Source organism: Medicago truncatula, chromosome 4 (assembly GCF_003473485.1).
Source record: "Medicago truncatula cultivar Jemalong A17 chromosome 4, MtrunA17r5.0-ANR, whole genome shotgun sequence".
NCBI classification, from domain to species: Eukaryota; Viridiplantae; Streptophyta; class Magnoliopsida; order Fabales; family Fabaceae; genus Medicago; species Medicago truncatula.
The window spans coordinates 35142094-35149327 of record NC_053045.1 but is presented as its reverse complement, the minus strand read 5'-3'; the positions used below and the strand labels follow the sequence as shown (position 1 = coordinate 35149327).

Here is a 7234-nt window from a genome sequence, read left to right as displayed (position 1 = left end):
ATGTTTGATAGTATCAAATAGTTCCTGAGTTAGCCATTGTACCTTAAAACTACATAGAAAAAACAAATATATACAAATCATTAAAACTGCAACATAACAAATGATATAATAAGCTCTGATTTAAGTGTATTGTGATCAGAGTGAGCTTTAGAGTTACGGTGCTTCTCCGATCACTCTCCTATTTCGTTTCCACCTGCATTGTTTACTTCTACTGTTCGATTTCCAGGTACAGAAGATGACAATTTCGATTTGAACATTATATTGTTTTCTCTCCTAGGGTTTCTTCTGCCCTCTGTGAGAGACTGGCTGTCGATTAGATTGATTTCATTTTCAATCTTGATCGTTTTTGTTCTCTATTCATGATGGATATCTCCATGTGGCATGGCTGGCTAGGTTGCTATATCTAAACTCACCTTTTCCCTGTAGTTGTTGGCTGCACAAGAATTATGATTACATCACCGATTGATTAATTGCATGCTTATTCCATATATTAGCATTACCAATTCAGCCTTTGTGTTCTTTTCTCCATAAAAGCCATCTGTCTTAGTGATTGTGTGATTCACATTTCCTTCTTCATATTGCTTGGCCGCACATCAAATAAATTCCCTTGCGTGTTTTAACAGCCGCCGTTTTGATCTTGTGTGGATTCTCCAATTTTGGAATAAGGGGTTTTTAGGGCTGATAGATGAGTGTTATTAGTTGGAACTGCCGGGGATTAGGCAGCCCGAGCGCAGTTCCTGATTTGAAATATCTCGTTCGACACTTCAATCCAGACATACTCTTTTTAAGTGAGACATTGGTTCGCCGAAATAAAATTGAAGTTTTTCGATATTTGCTCGGTTTTGATTCTTGTTTTTCTGTTGATTGCACCAATAGAAGCGGTGGTCTTGCTTTATTCCGGCGCACTTCTTCTAATTGTCAACTTGCAAATTATTCCAACAATCACATTACCGTTGAAATTACCGACTCTGTTCATGGTCCTTGGAGACTCACCGGATACTACGGGTACCCTGAAGGGGGACGTAGGCGTCTTGCGTGGGATTTCCTTCGACAGTTATGTAATCAGTTTACAGGCCCTTGGTGCATCCTTGGTGATTTCAATGATATAATGGATGCTAGTGAAAAAAGAGGTAGAAATCTTCGTTCTAACCGGTTAATAAATGGTTTTAGGCAAGCGGTGCTGGATTCAGGTTTGGTCGATGTTCCGGTGGAGGGTTATCCATTTACTTGGTTCAAGAGTTTAGGTACACCTCGTGCGGTGGAAGAACGACTTGATAATAGTGCGTGGTGATAGATTTTTTAGCAAGTGCACTAAATACCATCGAAGTAGTAAAAATATCGTTACCACGAGGACTGTGTTAATCTCAATTTAGAAATAAAGTAAATATTTAGGATGTATAAATTATTTTAGTGCCTGAGGCAGTAGTTTTGGTTTGCATAAAATTAAATAAACAAAATATAAAGATAGTTTTGGAAAAGAATAAGAGAGATGAGATCAGGTCTTTCGAATCATCTATGTTCCCCTAATTGGTATACTGCACCTATTCTTATGAATGATTTTCTAGTTTCACGATAGTTAACAAAATAGTCCTAATCAATCCTTTGAGTTAAGACCCTCTTCTCAAACTACAGCCCCTGATTCCTTAGGTGGTCTAATAATCTTTGAAAGTTTTAAGAACGTTAGCCTAATATCACTAATAAAGGATTATCCATTCCTAGACTAACCATGATTATTAGAACAATTCAATTCTGTCTAAGTAGAAAGCTATGGTCAGTAGTCATTCATTCTCACTAAATCATGTTTATATTTGATCAGAATATAAAAAACATTAAGAACAATTGAATTGAATAAAAACTAGATTGTCATTCACAATAAATAGATTTTCACAACAACATGGTTCAATAAGGGTTACACAAGATCATCTCAGACCTAATCAAAGGAAATTAGCTAGACATGATTAAAATAATAAACAACATAGTAAAGAAAATAAATCGATAGAGTTCCGTCGTTGCCGCCGGCCTTGCTCCCAGTTACTTTTCAATCGCTACTGTTCTTTCTTATTCTTTTTCCATATCATGTGCTCGTATTTCTTTTTCTCCCTGTAGCATGAATGAGCGGCTCCTTTTCTTTTTCCAAACTTGAATTTGTTGTGCCAAAGTGTGTTCCTCATGGTGTGTGCAGCTGCCACTTATATAGCATATGTAACCTAAGATTTTTCCAGCAAGTCACGTTCTTTTCAATCTTCAGGTCATTCAATATACTTTAGTCAAAAGCCCACTTGTTTTCTTAATGCTAGAGCCACCTCCATGTATTATGTGTGGTCTGCTTTCATCTTTTTATCCAATGTGTATCAACTCAAAAATATATATGCCACTGTGATATGCTTCTTGGACTCACTTTTCCTCTTTTGTTTAATTCACACCACAAAAAGTAAACCTTCTAAATTAGGGTTCCTAAAATCGTGTCACGAAATAGCCATCGTGACACGTTTTAACCAATGTCGAATGAATATTTCTTGAAAGCTCCAAATTGTGACACATTTTTCAGTAATTGTAACACGGTCCCCTTTTTAAGTTTCTTCGGTTTTTCTTGCTTTTCTTGTTGCTTAAGCTTGCCTGTGAACTCAAAAATATCATAAAAAAGACTCTAAAAATAGCGAATGACTGACTGTCATCACGTGGTTTCACCTTTTTCCCGCGGACACTTTAGAAAATCTTGCAGCTCCATCTTCCGATCATTATCCTATTCTTTTGAATAGAAGCCCGTTACAGTGCCCTCATGTCCATAAACGTAGTTTTCGTTACGAGAATGCGTGGTATTCGGAACCAGGTTTCAAGGAACTAGTGACTAATGCTTGGCAGGAACACAATGCACATTCTGTGATGCCTAAGTTGTCCCATTGTGCGGCTGATATGGTGAGTTGGAGCAGGGAACATTGTAATAAGATTAAGTCAGATATCGAAGAGTGTCGACGACAAATTCAAAATGTCCAAAACAATAGTATAGGGTACAACCAAGAAGAGGTGGTGCGGCTGAGAAAGAAAATGAGCAGATTGTTATCTCAAGAAGATGCTTATTGGCGGCAATGCGCTAAGACTCATTGGTATCGAGATGGCGACTGAAACACGAAATTATTTCATGCATCTGCCACTGCTAGAAAGAAGGTGAACCGGATTTTATCACTTGAGGACAATGCAGGTAACAATGTATCTAATAGTGCTGGTATGTGTGAAATTGCAAAAAAAATATTTTTTGGATTTATTTCAAAAGAATAATAACCATGCAGCCCCTGTCATAGAAGTTATCCGGCAGTCCGTGTCGGATGAGGATAATGTGACTCTTACAGCACCGTTCACCAAGGAAGAATTTCGCGAGACAATGTTTTCTATGCATCCGGATAAATGTTCCGGGCCGGATGGTTATAGTCCGGGATTTTATCAACAATTTTGGAACTTGTGTAGTGATGAGATTTTCAAAGAATGTTGTATTTGGCTAGACACAGGATCATTTCCACCAGACCTGAATATGACAAATATTGCTTTAATCCCAAAAGGTAATTCCCAGGCTTCTATGAAGGATTGGCGCCCCATTGCCCTTTGCAATGTATTATACAAACTCATTTCCAAGGTACTTGCTAACAGACTCAAAATAATTCTTCACAAGTGCATCTCTGACAACCAGTCAGCTTTCGTTCCTAATAATAGATCCATTTTGGATAATGCGATGGTTGCTATTGAAGTTATCCATTTTATGAAGACAAAAACCAGAGGTAATGATAAGTTTGTTGCTCTTAAACTTGATATTAGCAAGGCTTATGATAGAATGGATTGGGATTATCTGAAGGCGGTAATGGAAAAAATGGGATTTAGCCATAAATGGATTCAATGGATGGTAATGTGTGTCCAGTCTGTTGATTATAGTGTTCTTGTGAATGGGGAACATGTTGGACCTGTTATTCCGGGGCGTGGCTTGCGACAAGGGGACCCTCTTTCCCCATATTTTTATTATTTGTGAAGAAGGTCTTTCTTCTTTAATTCGAAATGCCGGGGAAAATGATACTATTTTTGGCACTAGTATTTGTCGTGGGGCTCCGACTGTGTCTCATTTGTTGTTTTCCGACGACTGTTTTTTGTTCTTTAAAGCGGAAGAAAATTAGATGCAAGTTATGAAAATCATCTTAAATAATTATAAAGCGGCGTCCGTTCAAGCAATTAGTTTGCCAAAATCAGAAATTTTCTACAGCAAGAATGTGTTTGATGCTCTCTAAAATAGTATTACCAATATTCTTGCGGTGCGGGCTGTTTTGGGTACAGGTAAGTACCTAGGGATGTCGTCCATGATAGGAAGAGATAAAACATCTACATTTTCTTTCATTAAAGACCGTGTGTGGCAAAGGATTAACTCTTGGAGTAGTAAGTGCCTTTCGAAGGCGGGACGGAAGGTTATTAAGTCTGTTCTTCAAGCTATACCATCTTATGTTATGAGTCTTTTCTAGACACCAGATACGCTCATTACATCTATCGAGAGGATGATAAACTCGTTTTGGTGGGGGCATGGCAGAACCGCACATAGAGGTATAAATTGGTTAAGTTGGGAGAAACTGTCCATGCATAAAACTCACAGGGGAATGGGTTTCAAGGATCTCTCAGCTTTCAATCTTGCGATGTTAGGTAAGCAAGCGTGGAAATTTCTTTCGGAGCCTCAATCCCTCGTTTCTCGTATTTTTAAAGCCCGATATTTTCCGACTAGATCCTTTCTCAATGCCAACATAGGTCACAATCCGAGCTATGTTTGGCGGAGTATTTTACGTGCCCGCTTTATTGTGCGTGGTGGAGCAAGATGGAGCATTGGTTTTGGTGCAAATATTCCTATTCTTGATGCACCGTGGCTGGCCAATGGCGAGTCTATAGATGGTAATATAGCTGAAGGCTTTTATGTTCGTGATTTCAATGTTCAAAGCTTATTATCGGATCATGGCAAGAGTTGGAACGTGCCTCTAGTCCAACAAATTTTTAGTGCTGACATAGCTGAAGCAGTTTTGCATACGCCTCTGTATGATCAAGTTATTCATGACTGTCTTATTTGGAAATCGGAAAGAAACGGTTGTTATCCGATGCGGAGTGCATATCGATTATGTGTCGAAGAGCTAATTGATGTTTCTCACCTGCGTTGTCTAGGTAATTGGCAGAATATTTGGTGTTTAAAGGTTCAGCCGAAGGTTAAAAATATGTTATGGCGTATGTGTCGGGGATGCTTACCGACTAGAGTACGTTTGCAAGATAAAGGGGTCTCGTGTATGACAAATTGTGAGAGTTGCGGTGCTGATCATGAGGACTTGTATCATTTACTGTTTGAATGTCCTTTTGCTATTCAAGTTTGGAATTCAGCTGGAATGTGGTATGATGTTGAACATGCTGCTATGCAATCAAATTCAGCTGCTAATACCATTTTCTATTTGTTATAGAATCTACCTACGAATATTAAACAACTACTTGCTGCTATTTTCTAGAGTTTATGGAAGCATAGGAACCTAAAAATTTGGGATAGTGTTGATGAAAATAGTGCCCAGGTTGTTGACAGGGCTCGAAACATGATTGAAGATTGGCAAGAGGTCAATCTGCCGTGTACTGGTCCAGTTCAGCAAGCACGTGCGTAGCTGCAGGAGCCTACTACATCACTACAGACCCACAGACAGCACCATAATAGACCAACAGGTGCTATTCAGCCGTCGTGGATACCACCGAGCAGTGGGAGGTTCAAATGCAATGTAGATGCAACCTTTTCGGAACAGGTCAAGAGGACAGGTATCGGCGTGTGTATTCGGGATAATTCCGGAACCTTTGTGCTAGCTAAAGTGTTGCAATTTGATCAAGTTTACCCCATAGCAGCAGGCGAAGCGTTGGGTTTGTATCATGCTCTTCAATGGATGCAAGATATGCACATTGATAACATATATTTTGAGCTTGATTCAAAAATCACTCGAGATGTTTTCCATTCTTGCGCGGTAGATGTTACATAATTTGGCCATATAATTGATGCGTGCCGAGACATTTTTTCCACCTCCTTTACAAACTTCCGGGTCGAGTTCATTAGGCGACAAGCGAATGCGGTGGTTCATGCTTTGGCTAGAGAAACCACATCCTTAGCTAATCCCATTATTTATTATGATATCCCGCAATATATTGAAACTAAACCAACTTTCTCTCTTAAAGGATAAAATTGTAAAAACAATAGTAAATTACAAACATATTTTAATATAAATATCCACTATCTTAATTCTTATTATTTTTTCAAAAGGGCCCTATAATTAAGGAGAAAAGTAGTATATCTTTTAATGTAAAATTGACCAAACCCACTTTTCTAGAAGAAGAAAAAAAACACGCAAAGAATATTTAGTACACCCAAATATATATAAGTATGGAAGACACCACAATGTGTTGGACTTGTATCCAACTATAAATATAAACTATTAGAATATAATAACAGCAGTGTTCGAACCCCGATATCTCCACTTATGTATGTGAGTTTATAATGACTTTGTCATTTCATTTATCTAAAAAAAAAAAAATAGCAGTCTTCGTGAAAAGGAGAGATAGTTGGCATCTCCCGTGAGAGGGGAACAGCCTTCGGGCTTTCCTGTTACACACCTCGGGGAGAATATAATAATAGCAAACCGTTCGCCTCCTTCAAACTGGTCTAAGATGGACCGATCTTTTCACACATCCAAGTTATATGAAACCAGACATGTATGTTTGTGTAATAATCTAAGAAATATTTCATAAAATCGATGTGGCGTGATGGAGAATTTTTGAGTAATTAGGAAAATAATGACCAATACACAATAATTTACTTTACTGTCTTAGAGATGACCGTCTGCAAGAGGGAGACAAATTGTATTTTTGTTTTATTAAAAATAAACAATGTTCATCCAGTCAAATTGGTGGATAAATTGTGATAGGGGGATAAATTGTATTATGTTATGCATTACTTTTTTTTTATTTTTTATACCTGTGATTGTTTTTTCATTGAGTTTTATTTGTAAGGCCTTTAACGAGATTATATTCATTCAATTTTTCCCCCTTCGATGTGATTTTTTCATCTAATTTTTTTCAGTAAGATGTTAATGAGACATTGTTTAGTCAAAACCTTATGTTTGATGTTTTCATGATAATTGATTGAGGCTTAGGGACGAAATTTCCCTTTGTTGTTAATTAGGCCATAATATGGATAATA

General features: G+C 37.8%; 1 non-coding gene across 1 annotated transcript; it reads left to right on the top strand.

The window, feature by feature from the left end:
• The first annotated feature begins 6574 nt into the window (after positions 1-6574).
• LOC112421520 (U6atac minor spliceosomal RNA) lies at positions 6575-6717 on the top strand. Its single transcript, XR_003011846.1, has one exon. It is a non-coding gene; the product is annotated as a U6atac minor spliceosomal RNA (small nuclear RNA).
• The last annotated feature ends 517 nt before the right edge of the window (positions 6718-7234 follow it).